This window comes from Falco cherrug, chromosome 3 (genome assembly GCF_023634085.1).
Source record: "Falco cherrug isolate bFalChe1 chromosome 3, bFalChe1.pri, whole genome shotgun sequence".
In the NCBI taxonomy this organism is placed as follows: Eukaryota; Metazoa; Chordata; class Aves; order Falconiformes; family Falconidae; genus Falco; species Falco cherrug.
The window spans coordinates 101,494,232-101,515,077 of record NC_073699.1 but is presented as its reverse complement, the minus strand read 5'-3'; positions in this window follow the sequence as shown (position 1 = coordinate 101,515,077).

The following is a 20,846-nucleotide window of genomic DNA, read 5'->3' as shown; positions in this document are numbered from 1 at the left end:
GCTTTGTAACTGTCTTTTTCACCCCTGAGAGAAAAAAAAAATATATATATATATACTGTGCTGTTGCCTTCCTCTTCAGAGAATTGCTACATGTTAATGCACACAGACTTGCATTCCTTGTCCTGTTGGCTTCCTCTCTACCCACTTTATTTTTGATCAGGAAATATCTTCTTAAGGACTGCACAAAGGCAAAAGTTTGCTATTTCTACTGCACCAAAAGGGGTGAATCTGTGTGACAGTAAGGCTGCAGAAAATGCAGCCACCCAGATTCCCACCACAGAGCAACTGCTGTGTTACATGGCCACGACTAATAGAACTGAGACACACGGGAGTCCAGCAAACACTTTCAGTCATACCCCTAAATTCCATAGGAATTTTTTTTGGTTTGAATTTTTCTGAATGTGACACTAGATTAAATGTGAGTTTTCTTATGCTATGTGTACTAAGCAATCTCCACTTACATACTATTTTTGTGCCAGTAAGACACCTTAGTTATTGCAGAAACTAAGAGGCAAGGACACTCATACCAATGCATTCTCTTTCATGGAGCCTCTGGTATCTTTTCTTTATTCCCTGATTTTATCTTCAAGCTCCAAGAATGCTGTATTTTCACCTTTTACACTCTATAGTATAAAGGAAAAGGAAGCCTTTTATTACTTATTTGCCTTGTTTGATAAAGGTCCTGGTGATATAGTTTGTAAACTAAAAGAATGTTGGGACAGCTTCATTTAAAAGAGGGTTTAAAACTACTCTTTTATATTGATGGGCTTACTTAATTTGTTGAACTTCTTGAGCCTTCTACCAGTCAAATGTGAAAATAGATTTGTAAATTATTGTTATTCATTTAGATAGAAGGGGAAATAAACTGTTGCAGTTTCTGTATATATAGACTGGTAAGAAATTCTGCATAATCAGAGTCCAGAGGCCATTGCACATTCAAAACAATATTATTCATTTCATAAAGTGTAAGGCTGAGGCATGGGATTTCTTTTCCTTGGTGCCTTTTTTGGATATTTTTGGTTAATCCAGGGCATGGCTTGAGTAAATAATTTCCTCCTTATGCTTTATTATACCCATCTTGTCCATCTGGGCCTTTTTTAGCTTGTCTACTCTCAGGAATGAAGTTATGTGTGTTCACAGAGTGCTCAGTGCACTGAGGCGCTGAGCTCAGGTAAAGCCTCTAACTAATTTCTAAGTAAATTCCACAGAAAGGAAGAATTTAAGCCATCAAGTTTTGTCCCACAAAGACTTCCTGGCTGGTGGGTAAAAGGCATGAGCCTTGCCCCGTCTTTAATCCTGGAGGACCCAACCTTGTGTTTGCACAGGTAGGAAAAATCAAAAGGCAGCTGCTCGGTGCTGGCCGGAGGGGAGGGTGAGGGAAGGTCAGTCTAGACAGGAAAAATGGGTGAGAACAATTGCTCCACCGCTTGCTCGGTGCCTCTTAAGTCACTCTGCCAACAGGCCAGGGCTCCCCTCTTTGACAAGGAGACATTTTACTCTTAAAGGTGCCACCTGCAGCAAAAACATCTTTTTTCAGTTACCTAGCCAAGTATCCTGAAAATATATTACATCAAATTAATAAAGTTTGATACATGGGTTTTATATATCTTGCTGTTGGAAGGGAAGGTCTCCAAGGAAATTTATTTTATTTAATTTATATATTGCACCCCATGATCAACTTTTAGACAAATTTTAAATAAAATACAATAAATATTTCAGTGTGACATGCCAGCTGTATCAGTGTTGGCACAAGGGCAGCAAGTGCCTCATCAATAAATAAAGCTACTATGGGTCTTTCAGGTAATTTTACTCCTTGTAGAAGCCTGTTCCAACACCCCCCCCCTCTGCAGCTAGCAGTGTTTTGCTGACATGGTAGCCTTTTCAAGGCTACATGGATCCACAATTATGATCTACTTGTTATGTCAGTATTGTCCCTAACTTTAAAAATTAATCTTGACCATAGCTGCCTCTCCTCCTAATATATTTAAGGGAGCAGTCACATCACCCCTTCTGCCTTTATTTTTCCAGGCTAAAAAATAAATATCTTATTTTTTCATTCAGGTTTGGTTACCGTAAGTGCAGCCCATTCTCTAGAAGCCATTTCAACGTGATCGCTCCTGCTTAAAAATGAGGTCTTAGGAGAGGCTGCAGAGCATCAGATGTAGTTTTCCTCATGGAACAACAGTCTGCCCTGCTCACAGTACAACAGCATGGATATTCTTCGTATAGGAAGCTACTTCAGGGAATTAGCTGCCTGAGTTTCATTTCACCTGGCTTAAAGGTTCTTTTTTGATTACTCCATAATGAAGGTTTTTTTTTTTTTTTTTCCCAGTCCCAGCCCTCATTTCCTAACAGATATACACACATTATTAAATATTTTTTACAAGAATCCAGTCTAGTAGTTGTTACTGTTTTCCAGGCTTTCCCATTTTAGGGGGTGGGAACCACTGCTTTATAGCCACATTTACCCACTGCAAACTTAGAAGCAGCTTTAAACTTGGTAAGACTATGTGATATTCTTTTGCTTCCTAGACATTTCCTCTGCTGTTTGAACGTGTTACAGAGTCCCAGAAACTTGTCCACCTATCTTCCATTCCAAGGAAAAGGCTTGAAATCACCACAGCTGATGGCACAGCAATGTCCCATTGAGCGATGGTGCAACCAAATAGGTGAGGATGAAGCCAGCCTGTTACCCAGGGTCAGTGTGGTGAGTGGTGGTTTAAGAACATGAAAAAGTGAAATATGGATTTTTCATGGTCCTTTCCCATTCTATAAAAGGATTCTGACTGGAGGACTGTACCCATCTGAGGACTTGGGGAGCAAAGCCCAAGCGCTGCACTCGGTTGAACTGCTTGGGCCAATGGGATCTTGCTTGAGTAAGTATGGAGTAACAGAGTATGTAGGACCTAGGCTTATTAATCATCCCACTCTGTACACATCTTGGCTTATGAAGGTCTTAATTTTTTCTCTTACTAAATCTTAAATGAGACTCTGACTCCCCTTGCACCCAATGCTCAGGAAAAGTTCTTTCACTGAAACAAAAATGTTCCCATATGTGTTTATTTCAAGGAAATGCATCCATTTTTAGTTCTTTGGCTTCCTTGATTTCATTTCCCAAGATATAAATCTGCTCTGGAGTCCCTTCCATAGCTTGTTTACTTCTTTCCTTCTTTCTTTCTATTTTCCCTTTTTCTAGTCTTCATTTATTGCTCCAGTCCAGGCTTAGGTTCATCAATTTTCAGCCCGGCCGAATTTAAAAAAAACCAACACACTATTCACTTCCTTCTGTTGTGTGTATCTGAATTTGGTTGTGTCTTTTCCTATGAAAAGCTTTGCCAAGAGACTGTTAATTTAACCTTGTGTCATTATATCTTTCATGGAAATCCATGATGTGGAGAGGTCTTTACCATCTGCTTCCATCAGGAGGGTTATCTCAGTGTCTAGACACTATAGTGATAGGCTTTTTAGGGTTGCTGATAGATAGACGGGGCTTTGGAAAGCTTGCATTTAATCCTCTTCAGATGTGGATGGATGTTTTCTGGCAGTCTGGGATGAAGGTCAGGATTGTATTTCAAATTTGTCCTGGAGTGTAAATGGGACAACTTTGGTTAAGAGTAAACTCTAACAGGTCTGAGGGATTAAATGTGGGACTAAATAATATGCGAATCAGAGGGCCTGCATTTTGATCTAGGATAAGTTTGTCTTCTTTTGATTTTTAGCACAAATTAAAATTCTTAAAGTAAAAACTTATTCATGCAATTTTAATGGCAATGGTTTCCTTCAAGGAAAAATGTTATAAGAAAAAAAAAAAAACCACCACATAAAAGAGCAAAATAGAAAGGAAGTGTGTACCTATATGCACGTGAATTTTTTTCACTGACTCTTTAAAATATATAGATTATTAAATTATTTTTTAAAATGTTTCTAACTGCTCACCCTTTGTTTATTTTGGCACAATTCTGTTCTCAGAACATGAGAATAAGGCAAACAAACATACTCCTGCCCTGTTGCATTCTGGTTCTCATGTGAGACCACAATGCAGCAATGTTTGTGTCTCAAACAGCAGAAAGCAGAGTCTGTTCTGCAAACCTGCCTCCGTGGAAACTTTTAAAACCGCCAGACATTCCTGTGCTGTGAGGTGTATGTCCTGCAGCAGCCTTCCTGGTGTTCCCACCATCCCCCCTGCGAGGTGGGCAGTGCCCTTAGGAGCAAGTTCTTTCAAAGATGCTGAAAGTGCTTTTACCTGAGAGGAGAAGCTCGCTATCACGATGCTGGTCCTGCATCCCTGCCCTTCTCTGGCTGCAGCTCTCACCAACACCCCCATCTCGACCCTCTCTCCTGCGAGCCTTCCTGGGCAGACCCCCATCATCTTGCCCTGGCTCCTACTCTTGCCCCAGCTCCCCAGTCATCTTGAAAAATGAGTTGGAATACTTCGGGTAGTACAGCCGGGAGGTGATAGGCACAAGTCCCCTTCAGGAGAGCTAGTTCATCAAGGGGAGTTCCTCAGGAAACAAATCTGGGACTGATCTTGGTTTTATTATTTACCAATGCAAAAGTAGGTGTAAGAATGAATGAATGAATGAATGAATGAAAGAAAAGTGGCCATTAGCTAACACCATAAATGTGGAAGGTGAAAGGAAAGAAGACCTCGATGCTCTTTCAGAGCAATCTTCTTTTCTTGCAATATGATCAGAAACACGAGTATAAAATCATGTCTTTTTAGGAAAAATAAATTAATATTTAATGAATATCTGTTATGAAATGGAACCAACAGAAAAATCAGAGAGGACAGACTCATGTCCAGACTAGTTGCATACAGTATGGTTGGAGCTAGCACTGTAACATGGTCACGAGAAAGATACGTATGGCCCTTGGAGATAGATGGCAACTCTCTCTGGCTGAAGTAAGGAAGCTTTTATACCTTTATGCGAAGATGTTGATAGCACCCTCATGGGAGCATTATACACTGTATACTGACAATCCACACCGAGGAGCAACAAAATTGGGAATGGGGGAAGGAGGTCACTGCACCCAACCAGGAGAATGGAAGGATTGTCATGCAAGAAAGATTAAAAGGCTTAGGCCTGCCTGGCTAAATACAGGCTTTAAGGACATAGGTTTGCTGCTCCAGGGAAACGTGCACAGCCGGAGGAAAGCCCCCCAGGCTGGCAGCCAGCCTGCAGTGGGACAGGCAGGTGGGAGGGAGCTGTGCACAGAGCCGTGCTGGGGAGCAGAGGGTTTCTAACTGCCACTGTCCAGAGATGCACATCCCAGTGTGTGGAACAGCAGCATAGTTTTTAGTGTCTTTGAGACGGAACCAGCCGTGTTTCTGAGGGGGTCACAGAGTGTCGCTCCCTGCAAGTGCGGCAGCTGAGCTGAGTGCCCCCACACCACTCACTGCGCTCGTGCTTGTCAAGGAGCCAAACAAAACCAGGTAACCCTCTTATGCTGTAGCACTGTTTCAGTTTCGATGCAAACTACAATACCAAAGTGAAGAGACACCGAAACGACATATGCCTTTCCTGCCTGGAATTTAACCGTCCTTCCGAACAGCCTGATATGCTGCTGTCTTTCTCAACTCGCTGGCCCCCAGGGTATGCTTTGTTCTTGTTCTTCTCTTCCTCTTTCAGGGATTTCTCTCATCAAGCTTTCAAACCTTCTCATCAGCCTGGTTCAGCTATGGAAGACAACTCTGCACAGTGGTGGAAAAAGAATTTAAAATCCTACTCCGGAGGCGAGTCCTACGTATTGGCTAAGACACATTTGTCAGCGCATACCTCAGGCACATCAGGAAACGCTGCAAATTGGGCTGAAGGGCAGTTTAATTAAGCTGCCTCTTCAGTCATTTACCTGTTGAAAGAGACTGTTACAACGTGATGTACGTTGGACACAACAGGCTGGATTAAGCTCACGAACACACCCAACACAAGCTGCTGACCAGACATTGAATTTACCAAGAGTGCTGCATGCCAGTTTGGCATGCACACATCCCAGATTTTTCACGGCCAGGCTGTAGACTATCTGAGCCTTTTCCAGCTCAGGAGGGTCCTGCAAGGATACTGCCTTTTGTCCACCAAAAGTACAAACTAGCACTTCACCACTGGTAAAGCATGCCTGGCTTCATGCCCACGCTTCTGCAGAGAGGAGCGCAATTCAGTTCTTCAATCAAAGTTTCACACCACCTTTTCCGAAATGGTTTTCTTGAGAGGTTTACTGAGTGTTTTCCTCTGAAGCACAGTAAATTGAGCATTGCTGGAACTTGTCCTGACAGCCAACAGTGTCAAGATGGCATACCTGCAGGTGAAGATACGCCGCGGCAGGGTTTATGGGGCATGCTCCCTGATGCCTGGCAGTCCCACGTGGAGGAAGAGCAGATGCCCCGCTCTGCAGCACCGCAGCACGCTGATGCCGGAGTGAGCAGCTCTGGGACAGGCTGAGCTAAACATTTCCCTTCAGCTGGGATTCAGAAGTCGGGACAATTGACAGGACAGGGCTTTTTCCTTGTGCTTTTGCAAGCAGCCAGAAGAACGCATGCTTTCTGGTCTGAGATGCTGTGTGGCTATCGGTGTCTGGCTTTCGTAACTGTCACTTGTTATTGTTACCTCACAGGGAATAGCAGGCAAGCAAGGAAATAAACCCCAACCCAACATGTTTATTTATTTAAGAAGTTCTTATTTGACAAATGAAAAACTAAAAATCAGATAAACGTGAGAACAAGCTGCTGTGGAAAAAAAAGTACCTAGCTGTAACTCAGAAAAAACACCCAAATTGGTGGTCTTGCAATATGATCAGAAATAAAGGAGAACAAATATACAGTGTGAATACAGGTATCTGTCATATCTGATCTGTGAAAGAACAACTTACATTCCTGCTCCTGTGTGGGTTATAGCTCAGATTTCAAAGCTCCGACTGCAAAAAGTGTAGGAATTTGTTAAAAACATCACTGCCCTTAACTAACAGGCATATTATAACTCTCAGACTGTAATTTATCAACTATGTAAATTGAAAGAGATTGATCACGAGAGGCTTCACAAGTCCTATCCTGCTGTTAATATTCAATAGTGTTTTAACATACTGAAGAGTTTGTGTTGCCCAGAACACTGGGGTGCTCTGATTTACCAGCTATGATTGATTATGTTTCTGGTAGTACAGACGGGCTGAAGTTTTGGTCAGGGGAATTTCTTGATACGATGGAATAAATTCTCAGCTGCCACATCAGGGCACAAGGGTCCTTCTCCCTGGGGAGAAGGCAGCACATGGTTTTGCTGACGGGTGCGTGTCTGTTGTATTTGGGACCATACACACAGTTCTCCCTCTCCTCTCTACGTGCTTTCAACTATATTCTCCTAAAGGAAGCTTCCAGTTATCAGTTACAAACGACCAATGTAATCACAGTTCCCACTGAAATGGCAAGCAGGGACTGCCAGTCAACTGGTGAAAGGAAGAAGGTTGCTGGATCCAGCCACTGCTTGACTGGTCTTGCTAAAGTTTCAATTCTGACCAATCCAGCGTGGAAGCAGAAGGATGAGAGAAGAAATCATATAGAGTCTTGCTTCTCTGTCAGATCAGTGTAGAGTTCAGGGACTCACTTGCATTCCTTTGCATGTAGAAGAACTGGGAGAAGAACAAGAACAGAACCACGAGTGAATTCCACTTGTCACGTGTGCTGAAGCATGGTCCAGCCTTTAGGCAGCAGATGGCAGATGAGTGATGTTGGTCACTTCTGAAACAAAACACGCTCACATACTTTTCCCAGGCTCATCCTGTCAACTCAGCTTCAGAATTGGGGATGCACTCAGTGGGGATCTTTGCCAGGTTCAGCCAGGGTAGACAAGGGGAAGATCTCTATTCTAGAAAGAATCATTGCCATGATCTCAGCAAATCAGGGCATATGTGTTCCCAAACCACTTGGAGTTCTGCACCCGCTTCCATGGCTTAGACCGCCTGCAGGCCTGAGATGGCTGCTGGCAAAGATGGTGCCTGCACACGCTCCTGAGCTTGGCTTTGTTGGCAGCTCCGTTGTGAAACTGGCTGCCACAGGTGAGGGCTGCAGTGGGGTACATGGCCACTGGGATCACATGGGCCATCTTTCTGAGATGCCAGCAAGGTGAAGGTTGGCCAGAGCTACTAGGAGCCATGAAAGGCTTCCTGGCCTCTGAATGCATTGCTCTGTAAAATCAGCTTGCTTTGGCCTTCTTTCTTACACGTTGGGGTTTTTGTGTTTGTTTGGTTTGGGGTTTTTTTGTTTGTTTTGGTTTTTTTTTAAATGAACAATTTTTTGTAATATTTTGTATCATGTCGTGCAGGTTATCATCCATGACTACATGCAGATATTTCATTACTTTGTTTTTTAGGTGGTGATTTGGACTCAACTCCAATTCTTTCAGCTAGAATTGGGACCGTATAGAGAAATGTTTCCTTTCCTGTTAAATACTTATGAGCAAAGTTCAAGAGTTAAAGAGCACATTATGCTCAAAAGACATCACTCATTGACAGCAGAGAATACACAGGACTAACAAAGGCAAAATCATCCATCTTTCCTCTGACCTCATTCTGCTACAGACGTTCATTACTGTGGGGATGTTTTCATACACATGTACTTATTTTACAGCTGGAATATAGTATTTCTCCCCACTGCTGGAAATGGAGACTCTCCTGCTGGTTCAGAGCAGAGACTCTTTTTGTTGGAGCAGAACGTTCCCTGATTGCTCAACTGGATGTGGAACAGCTCACAAAGCTGAGAGGTCTCACAAACATCACCTTCCTGCTACCTCTGTTCACAAGGCAGGAGTTCTCGTGTGATGACAGTTAAACAGGTGAGAAGTCTCACTGAATCACACTGAGAAATTTTCTCCTTGCTGGAGCGAGACAGTGTGCTGTGAAAAGCTGTTTGAAAGTGAACAAGTCTCAGCCAAAATAAGTGAGAGGTGACAGGTTTGGTCCTGCACGTTACATTCCTTTGTAAACCAGAGAGGTGCTTTCTGTGAAGATTTTCCATGGTCCATTACAAAAAATAATCTTATCTTGCATGTATGCTGTAGACAGAGACTGCTTAACTGTAGTGGTGGATGGGATTTACAAGGAAAGCTACACTTCTGAAGCAAGAGGGAAGAAAAAAGGCTTCATACATTTAAAGGACTACATTTCAGACTGTTGAAGGATAAGAAAATAAGTTTCACTAAGCATTACTAACAACACAGGAAGCTACCATCAGAATCTCGAGCACGTACTAGGAAAAATTTTCTAAGTCACAGGAGCAGGCTGCAGGGCATCAGGGTTCTCCTGTTCTGCATAAAGCTTAGGGTATGAATTGAGGGGAAACATTCTGCTTAATATTTGGCAAAACTATCTCTATATTCTGCTTCGTCATCATCCACAACAGCTCATGGCTTGTGCACTGGAGAGGAAGGAATTGCTAAGGAGGAAGAAGGGCTGCAGTTGCAGAAGTAATGACCCTAAGTTGCAGCCCGAGACTTTGGTTAGGTTTTCGGGAAAATCATAACCCAAGCCTCAAATCCTGTGTTGCAGAAGCCATTTTTCTACCACAAGAGTGAAAACCAGTCTTTCAAATGTCAGATCTAAGAAATCGGAGGCATTTTGCCTGGGTAGTGTAGACAAATCCAATTTTTATTACTGGGGGAAAATAGAAGCTAACAATTAAAAATAAAAGCTGTAACTAGAACACACGTAATTTTCTCCTTATAAAAATATAAACCCTCCATGTATACGTGGGGAACATACTAGCTGATACATTATGGTTTACCTCTATTTATTGCTAACTTGAGGCTAATGCCTTCACTCATGAGTCAAATCATATTCTTTAAGCAACATTGACCTAAACAGACTTGCAAGAGCAATGAAGTACTACTTGAGTACTCCTTTGGGGTGTCAGCACCTGGCCCTAGAAGCTGCATTAATTTTAAATATACTTTAGAAAACACAAAAGTGTTTAGACATTGCCACTTCTGATCGTTAAATTGCTATGACAAACTTTGCCAACTGGCCCACGCATACACAAAACAGAACGACAAATGTTTGCATCCAGCACAGAGCAGTTACAGAATAAGCCTTATATGCTTGCATGTACACACACACACTTCAGCTTTTTGAAGGAGAACCAACTGGAACAAAAGACAGTCCAGAAGCTTTTCCCATTGAGCTGAAACAAAGGCTTGGGTAACGGCTTGGGTAACATGGCTCTGCTCGGTGCTCTCTACAAAACAGTGCATCTAACTGGAAGCAAGGCTGTGTGAGTCCCTAAGGAGGTAGCAAGCATGCAGCTGCTCTAGTAAACAGGGCAAGCTGGTGGGAGAAGTGTTTGGCAGCCTTTTGAGAGATTGGGTGGTTAATGGAAAACGTGATCCAGAACCTGGAGCAAGTGAAAGCATTTCCTTGTTAACAAATCTTCAGTATTTGCCCAGAAAATGCACTCTCCAGCTTCATTTGCTACCTGATGCCCCCCCTGCAATCAATGGCATGTAGAGCAAGCCGTAACAATGTGAGACAGGGCACAGCGAAGGGTCCTCTCGGCTCCTCCAGACCCACATCTCTATGCCAATAAACACAGAGTTGTATCTGTTAGGGTATATCAGATAGTTACAACTTCCAAAACCTTTTCACCAGCAGAACAGAGAGAAATGAAAACTCTGAAGGTACCAGTGAAATGCAGGCAGGAAGGCAGATCCATTCTGCTGCTGAGGAAGCCCGAGGCCACCAGTGACCAAGAACATCCAAGCAGACGGAGGGACTTATTCTTGGGACCAGAGCCAAATTGAATGTTTCTAAAAATAAATAAATAAATCATTAGTACCATTAATATTTGTGTTTGGGGTAACAACCGTAGTGGATTGCTTTTCTGACTAATCCCCTAGGCGAAAATGAGTGCTAGGAGTGAAGAGCTATCACCCAGGAGAGGTTTATTAAAGTTGTCAGAAATATTTTTTCTTCTCTCTTATTTGTCTATGTCCTGATTTCAACCTGAGAGTCACAGGATCACAAGATCACAGCCCTGTTCAGGCTGGGAGGGACTTCAGGTGTCTCTAACCCAACTTTCTGCCCAAAGCAAAGTCACTTGCAGGATCAGACCAGGTGGCTCAGGGCTTTATACAGCTGTATCTTGAAAACCTCTAAGGATGCAGACCACACAGTCTTCCTGGGCTTCTGCCCCACTGCTTGGCTGTCTTCATGGGCAAGCACTCTCTCCTTACATACAGTCTGATCCTCTCTTGTTTTAACTTAGGCACATTCCCACCACACAATACTGTTAAGAGCCCGTCTCCATCTTCCTGAGTCCTGCTGGGGAAGGCAAATATACCAACAGGCATAGTCACAAAAACTAATATGATGGGAACTTTTACAATCAGATTTACTATGAGCATATTATCAGGCTTATTTTCTGAAGGTAGTGTTCATGTAAAGTAATACAGCTTTAGCAAAATAGACCAATTCTGACAGAATATAGGGACACAATCCTAGAGATTAGACTTTTACTAAAGACAGACCAATCTGACTATGTATGTAAGTACACAAAAGCTCTCCAAATATTTGATGCTTGCATGGCCACTCCCCCACCCCAAGCACAGCAGTAGCTCCGTGTTACAGATCTTTTTTTCAATGCCACTATTGCAAGGAAGAGTACATCAATATTCTCTACAACATCTTTTGAAAACAGACATGAACTAGGTAGGAGTATAGAAGGTGGAAAATCTTCATAGATATAAAAAAAGAAGTGTTGTAAAGCAGATGGTGATCAGTTGTTCAAGTCAACTAAAAGCAGTCATTGGTTTTCTTTGCATGAAAGATATTAGCAAAAAATCCAAGTTATGAGGGCAGTAAGGGGCGAACCACAGGGGGACTCTGTGAGAGCAGAGTAGGCTCAGTAGAGCCTTTCAAGAAGTTAACATCTGTTGGAGTTGAAGGGTCTACCCTGGGATACTTCTGCTTCAAGACAAGAGTTAGATCGTCTCATGGATGCAGCTTTTCTTTGTCACCATGAAGGGTTAGCTCCCAGGCTTTTAATGTCACATGTGAATCTACAGTTCAGAATTTTTTTAAAAAAAAAGCCACACAAACCCCCGAAAAGATAACTGACTGCTGGAGATAAAAGCATAGAAAAATCATGAGGCTGGTGCAAGGACAAAAAGGAGAGCCAATAAGTAAGGAAGTTAAAGACCTGAAGGGCAACAGAGAGATGAGTGCTGGGAGGAGTAAGGCCATTCTTGAATTTGCTGACAAAGTTGGCAAGCAGTACTGTGGAGCATCATAGATGCTTTCCAAGCCATAAGAGTTGATTGTTTGCCAGCAGACTCACAACTTCACAGAAGGAACCATGGATGGGACAGAACCTAAGAGGAAGCGTAACAGCCTTGGGCTGAGAAATGCTTCTATCAGCAAAGACTTTGCACTTTTGGGTGGTAAGTACCATTCACCCCCATTACAGACAAGGGACAAGGTAACAGAAACCAAACTGTAGGTTCTTGGGTGTCAGGATCGGCTCCTTTGAAGCCCAGCAGAAAAAATGTTTCTTCATTAGCTATGGAGTTGTACGTTAGCTATTAGTCAGAAGGCCACATGGAAGAGGATCCTGGCTCTGCCACAGCTCTTGCCCCACAAAACCTGATTCTTGAGCTCCAGTGTCAGGATGTGTTCAGGTTGGCAGGACAGAATCCGACTGGCAAATTAGAGCAGAATCTGGCAAAGTAACTGTAGCTGCTACAGACCTGTGCTTATAAACCTGTACTTGCATTACACAGGGGGCAGGGCCAGGAGTTCGAACGCCTGCCTCCTGCACCGCTCCCAGGGGAACAGCAGAAGAGTCACTCACATAGCTACAACGGGCTTAAGGGTGTTGAGTGATGGAATGAAAATATATTTACCATGAAACAAGACAATCTGAATCCAGAGCACTTTTTCAACCATCTACAGAATATTTAATTGGTATTAAATTGGAGACTGTATAGTGTAAGCAGAACCCTTCAATTCTACCATGGCAGTCTAACCACAGAAAAAAGGAAACCCATAACTGTCCTTATGAAGTTGAAGCCTGTGGGTTTGGATTAAGAAAATAACATGAATTATTTTATTTATTTTTTTTAGATCAAAAGTTCAGTCTGGTTTCTTTTGCAGATTCTCCATAGCTCTGCCCTGCCGGGCTTTGACTGAAAGGAACAGCAGAAGTGTCAAAACATCTCGTCTATTCCTCTTCTTGCAACATTTCTGGCCCAGCCAAACCCAGGATCCTTCTGCTCCCACTGACCAGCGGCTGCCTGAAGTCTGTTCTTCCAGGACAGTTATTTAAGGGGTGTGACTGTCAGGGGCAGCCAGGCGGTGTTTACATCCTCTGCCGATCCTCTTTCCCAGAGCTTGCTGTCATGCTCCCAGGGGCATGCGTGCCCAGATAGGGCAGCGCCTCACCAGCCTCCCCAAACCCTACTAAAGACGACTATTTTGCTGCAGCAAAGGGTTTCCTCCCACTCCTTTTTGTGCAGCCACACGTTATACATCCCCTAATGTGGGGAAGAGCTGCAGACATGGATCAAAGCTGCTAATAGAATCATGGAATAAATGAGGCTTAATATGCTAACTACTTCAAATGTGATTAAAGTTACAAGAAACCAATCCTTCTCCTTAACCAGGCCTGGCAGTTCCAGGTTAAAAACTGATTTTGTGAGGTTAGATGCTCCTCTTCCACATTAGTCTACTTTCTGTATTTTCCCCCTGTTCCCACAAGCTGCAATTTGCACATTTCCCAGCAGAACCCTGCCAAGCCATCAAACAGACAAGCTGGCAGCTTCAGGGACTCGGCAGCAGTTTTAAGCAGAAGAGAAGGAGCCGGCCAGCTACTCAGCTCCCTTCCCCCTCCCAGCAAGTCTCTGCCACAGCTTTGTAGGTCCCTGTACTTTTATTCACCTTGTATAACGAGTAATTTATCAAGTCTGCCTCTCCCTGTCACTTGCTGTCCTGTATATTGTATTGATTTAAAATACAGGAGACACTACACTGGGAGCGTTCCCCTGCAGCAGATACCGCGTGCCATTGCAATTTTCATGTTCATCTTTGAAGGTATTCCACATATTAAAAATATGAAACAAGATTATTTTTTTCATGCAAATTAAGAGTTATTGTGACAGAGGGTGAACTGAATTTAAGAGAGATTAGCTACAGTAGCGATGGATCTGGTGTGTGTTTGTATTTTCTCATTTGTGTAAAATACACTGTGTTATCGTTAGGTGTTTGTAACCAGCCAGCACTAAGTTCAGGATGGGAGACTACATGTAATTGATGCTACCTGGATTATGATGAGATTAAATTGCTAAAGTGGAGGGGGGGGGGGGGGGGGGGGGGGGCAAGTATTTAGGAGACATTTTGTAACACTTGTTGGATTTTTAAAACATCCATCATCCAAACAACATCAGTAAGGTTAAGACCATTTGCAAAGCCCATACCGCCTGGTAAGGGACAGCTTTCTTAAAAGGAAGAGTTAATAATCAGAAGGGACCTCCACAGAGGTCTGTGTAATTGAGACCACCAGGGAAGGTGCCCAGGGATTGAGCCTGTCACAACAGGAGAGCTAGGGGACCTCAAATGAAATTAACAGGTGGCAGGCTTAAAACAAACAAAAGGAAGTACCTTTTTTTAACCCATTACATTATGGAAATTCATTACCACAGGATGTTGCAGATGCCAAGAGCTCACACAGCTCCAAGAACAGATTAGACAAGGTAATGTGAGAAAATTAACCAAAGGCTGAGGCACACGAGGCACAGGTCCCTGCTGTAGGGCATCCCTGAGCCACCGACGGCAGGAGGCAGGGCAAGCACACCAGGACAGCATCTCTATACCCTTGCCTGTTCTTGTTGCCTCCCTGACATGTCTGTCCTTGGCTACCAGCAGAGACAGGACATTGCTCCATGGGGCCCTTTGATTTAAGCAAGAAAGCCATTCTTACACATCGATGTTAACTGGCAGCCAATGTGCCAATTCGGGCTGATACAGCACTCCCACCTGGCCTGCTCTCTTTTCCCAGAGGAGCCCAGAAATAGCTGTTCAAGAAGCAAATGCCACCCAGCTGGCTCAGCTACATTCACATATAACCCAGAGTGGGGATGAACGGCAGCTGCTGTGGGTGCAGCCTCTGCCAGGCAGCTTCCCCGACTCCCCCTGAAGCAGCAGCCATGGGGCTGGCAGGCTCCCATCCCATCTTCTGCTCCCAGGCAAGCAGGGAGAACCTTAAGGGGTTTGCCCAAGGCAGGACTGAGAGAAGCATTTGCAGCATGTGGGAAGGGAGAGAGGCTTGGGCCAGACCAGTCTGAGCACTTGGAGTGTGAGAGGGTGATGCGTCCTGCCCATGGCACAGAAGATGTGCACCTACAGCCCAGGCTTAACTACTGTGAACACCGGAGCACGTTGAGCCTCGCCTATCCATTGAAACATGCCAAAAAAACTAAAATACAGACAAAGTCTTCCACATCTCTTTTCTACACTCCTAGTATACATCCACCGAAGGCAATGGCAGCTCTGCTGTCAGCTGCCAGGGCATAGGGTCAGCCAAAAAATGCAGGCATGGTGCTACAAGGCTTTTCCCCCCCCTTATTTATCATTTTTTTTCCCTCCTTATGTTCCAGACCAGAATTACATGGCAAATACATTATCTGGTGGATTAACCTAAATAAAATCTCTACTCCAGCTTCTGGAGGTAGCCACCTGATCTCCTTATTCAGCATAGATTATATGCTTTTAAGGTCTTTGAATGGCAGAAGCCAGAAATACCCCATAAAACATAAGGTACATCTGAATACATTTGATTTTTGTAAGATGGTGTTAATATTCAAGGAACCTGAGAAGTATGAGTTCATCATCAAGTGTTCCAAAGACTGATCAATGTTCATTTATGAATGCATGTATAATATATATACATATCAGTCATAAGTTCATGGGTTACATGCCTGTAAAGAAATCTGTGAAAACTTAAACAAGAAGCTGTCATCCCATCAGCCTTGAAAAGCTGAGACAGCAGAGAAAGGTACTTTGTTAATGGAGCTCTGGTTCTATTTTTGCTTTCTACTTAATGATTTTCCTTCTGCCTTTTAGTTATTTCAGCTACTTTGCAATTTAAAAACAGCTATAACACAGCAGAATAAAATACTTTGTGTTTCTAGAGACCCTTTGAGAAAAATGGATCAGAACTTTCCTTATAGCCTCCCTCTGGGCAGTATTGCCTTTTCCAAAAGGTTGGTGGGTTGGGTTTTTTCCCCCCTGCTCTGGTTTCACAGAGTCAAGTATCTTTCTTTATGCAGCAGGAATTAAGCAATTATGAATAGCTTCATGAGGAACAACATATTTTGGACACATATACATAGCTACTGCAACAACTTTTCAGCAAACACCACACTATCTCCTCCAGAAAAACTCATGGAAAGGGACACACACAGCCCTTTTTCTTGAACAGAAATCCCTTACCTTTCTAAAGCATTAAACACGTCAGTTCTTTAAAATACAGCCTGCTGTATAAATCACTGAACAATGGAAGGGCTCTTAAAGAACCAGAAATGCATCAGGATTTACTGCCATGGATGTATATTCTTTCAAGACTCCTCCAACAATTTTTTTTTTCCATTTTCCCTTTTCAGTGCCTGATGAACAAGGTCCCGATTCCTGTCCCTGCAGAGGGCAACAAAGAGCTTTGCTACTGGTCAAATGATTTGATTTGCACCCTAATGAAATGCTGTGGCCAATTATACCATGCTGTGGCTACCAGCCAGCCCAAAGCCCCCGGTGGCCCATCGCCTCCAGGAGTGTGGTACTGCTGCCTGACCATGGGATGCTGCACCAGCCGGGAGCCGGGCTCCACATCCCAGCCTTGATTCTTCTGACTTACTGACCCATGTGTCTCATGGGGGAAACCTATAAACCCTGTAGAAAAAGGAATGCAGGCAGGAAAGCTAGATCTGTGATCATTCAAAACATCATATGATGTTTTTTAAGTCGTCGGGGCTTTTTCCCCTCCTCTAACGCAGCTGAAGAATTAGGCTTTCAAAAATCTTGAATCCATAAATCAGTTGTTTTTTGGAAGAGTAAAATATTGACTTCACAAAAGTGCAGGATAACACATAAAATAAAGTTACACATAGAAACAGTTTTCAGTGTTACATTTCACATTTTTTGCAGGAGATGTTATTAGAAAGCCTGAAATATTTAAGTACCCAGCAATGCAAGCTGCATTCTGCTACATACAGAATATTTATTCTTATCCCTATCTTTCCTCCCCTACCTATAGGGGTAACTACCACTTCATCTGAACGCCCACAGTATATCGGTGCATCTGTGTGTTGGAGTGGGGGAGAGCTGCACTCACTCCGCTAGAGTGGAAGTTTCCAGCATGCCATATGCATTGTGGCTCGCAGCACAGCTCGTGCCCGCAGGCTGACAGGCTCCCGTCCTGTATCTCTTCATTATCCCCAGCCCCTGACAGCACGGTGAGATGGGCAGGCAGCAGGAGATGCACCAGTCCGCATCTCAGCTGCATGAATCGGGGCTATCAGTCATCAGGTAAAGGATTATCCTGGCAACTTTGAGAGATGTTGAGGAAAATACAGCAGAGCCTAAAACAGCAGGTGAAGGAAAACCTACCAGAGGTCTCTGTTGGGTGTGTGAGCTGTGTGCCCTGGCTACCTTCAGCTGCATACAGTTAAGCGCATGCAGAGATGGCTACCAATGTGCACACCTACATTGCCCAAATACCTAGAGTCCTACCAAATCATAGGATGGTTTGGGTTGGCAAGGACCTTAAAGACCACCTATTCCCAACCCCCTGCCATGGGCAAGGACACCTTCCACCAGACCAGGCTTCTCCCAGCCCTGTCCAGCCTGGCCTTGGGCACTGCCAGGGATGGGGCATCCACAGCTGCTCTGGGCAGCCTGTGCCAGTGCCTCACCACCCTGTAGTAAAGAATTTCTTCCCAATATCTAATCTAAACCTGCCCTCTTTCAGTTTAAAGCCATTTCCTCTTGTCCTGTCACTACAGGCCTTATTAACAAGTCTGTCCTCACCTTTCTAATAAGCCCCCTTTAGGTACTGGCAGGTGCTTTAAGGTCTGCCTGGAGGCTTCTTTTCTCCAGGCTAAAGAATCCCAACTCTCTCAGCCTGTCTCCATGGGAGAAAGGCTCGAGCCCTCTGAGCATCTTTGTGGCCTCCTCTGGGCTCACTCCAACAGTCTGTGTCCTTCCCACGTTGGTGGCCCCAGAGCTGGATGCAGCGTTGCGGGAGGGGGTCTCACCAGAGCGGAGCAGAGGGGCAGAATCCCCTCCCTCGCCCTGCTGGCCACGCTGCTGGGGATGCAGCCCAGGGCACGGGGGGCTTTCTGGGCTGGGAGCATGCAGTGCCAGGCCATGGTGAGCCATTTGTCCACCAGAACCCTCAAGTCCTTCTCCTGAGGGCTGATCTCAATCCATTCTCCACCCAGCCTGTATTGATACTGGGGTATCAGTATTAACCTCTGAAGTTTTGGTGTGGGGTTTTTTTGTTTGGTTGTTTTTTTTGATTTTTCTTTCCCCTTTTCAAATTATAGGTAAGACTAGGGAGCTGAGCAGCAACACAAGCCAGCCCCATACTGCAGTGCCTTGTTCCAGAAGGACAAGCCAAACACCCCTTGTTAAACAGCTCTCCATCACATCTGCTGGAAAGCCTTGCTCAGGTCCTGTAGCTGAGATGGGCTAAGGATAAGTGCAGGGAAGCAGGTAGGATGGAGCAATATCTATCAGCAGAAAAACTGACAGAATTCAATGGGGTAGTGCAGGATTGCTTTTGGCAATGCCAATCTTTTTCAGGTCAAAGAGCCCGGGAGAGCTCATCCCACGTTCACGCAGGGTTTGCTTCCCACAGGCTTAGCACTTCATGAGTACAACCACTCCCTCAGGTGACTCAGGTTTTCACATATCCAACAACAAACACATTTGCAAGTTCAGGGCCTAGAACATGTTTAGAAACTTCAAGACCTGGGGAAAAAATCCTGGAAACATATACAGAAAAAGTTAACATTGGAAGATTTATTTTTTCCCCTGGGCCTGGTAGGGAAAAATTGGGGGTGGGGGGAAAAAGGAGGCTTTCATGTTAAATACTCTGACTCAGAATGAGCAGTGAAAATATGTTTAAAGCAGTGTTTACAATTATACTGGAAATTTTCCCTGAAATAGATGTTTTTTCTGAACATCTCCTTCCATCCCCTCCCCCTCTGTACTTTCCAAGGAAAATATTTTCTTTCCAAACTTGCTATATTTCCAAAATTTTTACATCTGTGAGAAGATTAGGGCTGGGGATAACACTAGGATAAAGATCTGGGCCAGTAAGGTAGGATAAAATAAGGCAGACACGTCATAAAATAAGGATTATATAGGAGAAACTCGAGGTGAGGTGTGTGGCTGGTACAGTCATGGGACCCTGACTGGGGCTGGGGACCTCTGACTGCTCCTGGAAGCCCCCCATGAGGCTGGCAGCCTTTGCAGGTGTGGGTGAGCTGACTTGGTTTAATCCTGAAGCTCACTAGCTTCTTGCTGTAACAACCAGGTCAGATCTAACAATTCCTACCATCCAGAACAAAGGGATAAATTAGTTTTAAATTTAAACCAGAGTGTGTCAAAGCTTCGCCGGATGCAGCCACGGACCGGCAGAGGCAGTGCCAGGGCTCAGGCAGACAGCGATCCTGTCAAGGGAAAGGGTGCCCATCTTAATCTTTGTTTCTGGAAATTATTTTTCTTTTCTGTATTATAGAGCTACAACTCCACTCACTGCATTTCTCTTTGAAAGCCACCGACATCTGAGTTCTTGTTTTGTATAGAGGTCACCACCACTCTTGATTTTTATTTTCAAGGTGTAATTCTGACTTCCTACCTCAAGGATATGTCAACAGTTAGCAAATGCACTTGAGAACACTGGTGTGTGGGAAAGCACCATCTTCAGCATTTGGTACAGCTATTAGTATTCAAGAGTAAAGTAATTGTATGCATTTATTTTATATACTAATACTTTATAAATTACTAAGTATATTTAGCTATACTAGCTAAATACATGCTAGCTAAACCCAGTAGACTTTTTTGTTTATAAAGAGATAAAACTTCATTTTCATAAACACATAATAAAGACAAACATTTTGTTTTCCCCAAATTTCTCTTTGCTTTTCCTCTAATAATAATAAAAAATTCTAATAATAAAAAAAGGAATCTCTAACAGTCCTCTTTTCATTAAAAAGACATATAGATGTTCTACCTTTTCTCACCATAACATTTGCATAGTTCAAATCAACCTAGTAACGATGTGCTCACAGTAAACATAACATAGCTTGCACTCACCAGTCTCAAAGCACCAGAGAAAAGTACCTCAGCCCAGGATAACATCCCACAGCCATTTGCTTTTAGCCATGGAACCAAACTTGTTGGAGGCCTACTTCCCCTCCCTAAATAATGAGAAAGCTAATTACATTTCACAGCCAGGTGTGAGTCAGAAAAGCCTTTCCTAATGTAACTCCCTGTAAGGACCCAGCTGACTTCAAGAATGTGTTTTTGGAAACTCAATTAAGAGCATGCCTCACCTGTGTTAATAGTGAGGCCAGACCTTGGAAAAAATTGTGCCTAAATTCACGTTATTTGACACTATCTGTAACTTTTATATGTGTGTGTGTGTGGGCGGGGGATGTGTGGGTGTGGGTATGTATACAGATATAAAAACCCAATGGTGTCGCTTGTTAGGTTCATAGAGATGATAACCACAGTTGAAAGCAGGCAGGAAAGTTTGACACAATAAATGTATGGAGTGTAGGAATTCATCGGTAGCAGTGCTCATTGCAGAGGCGTTT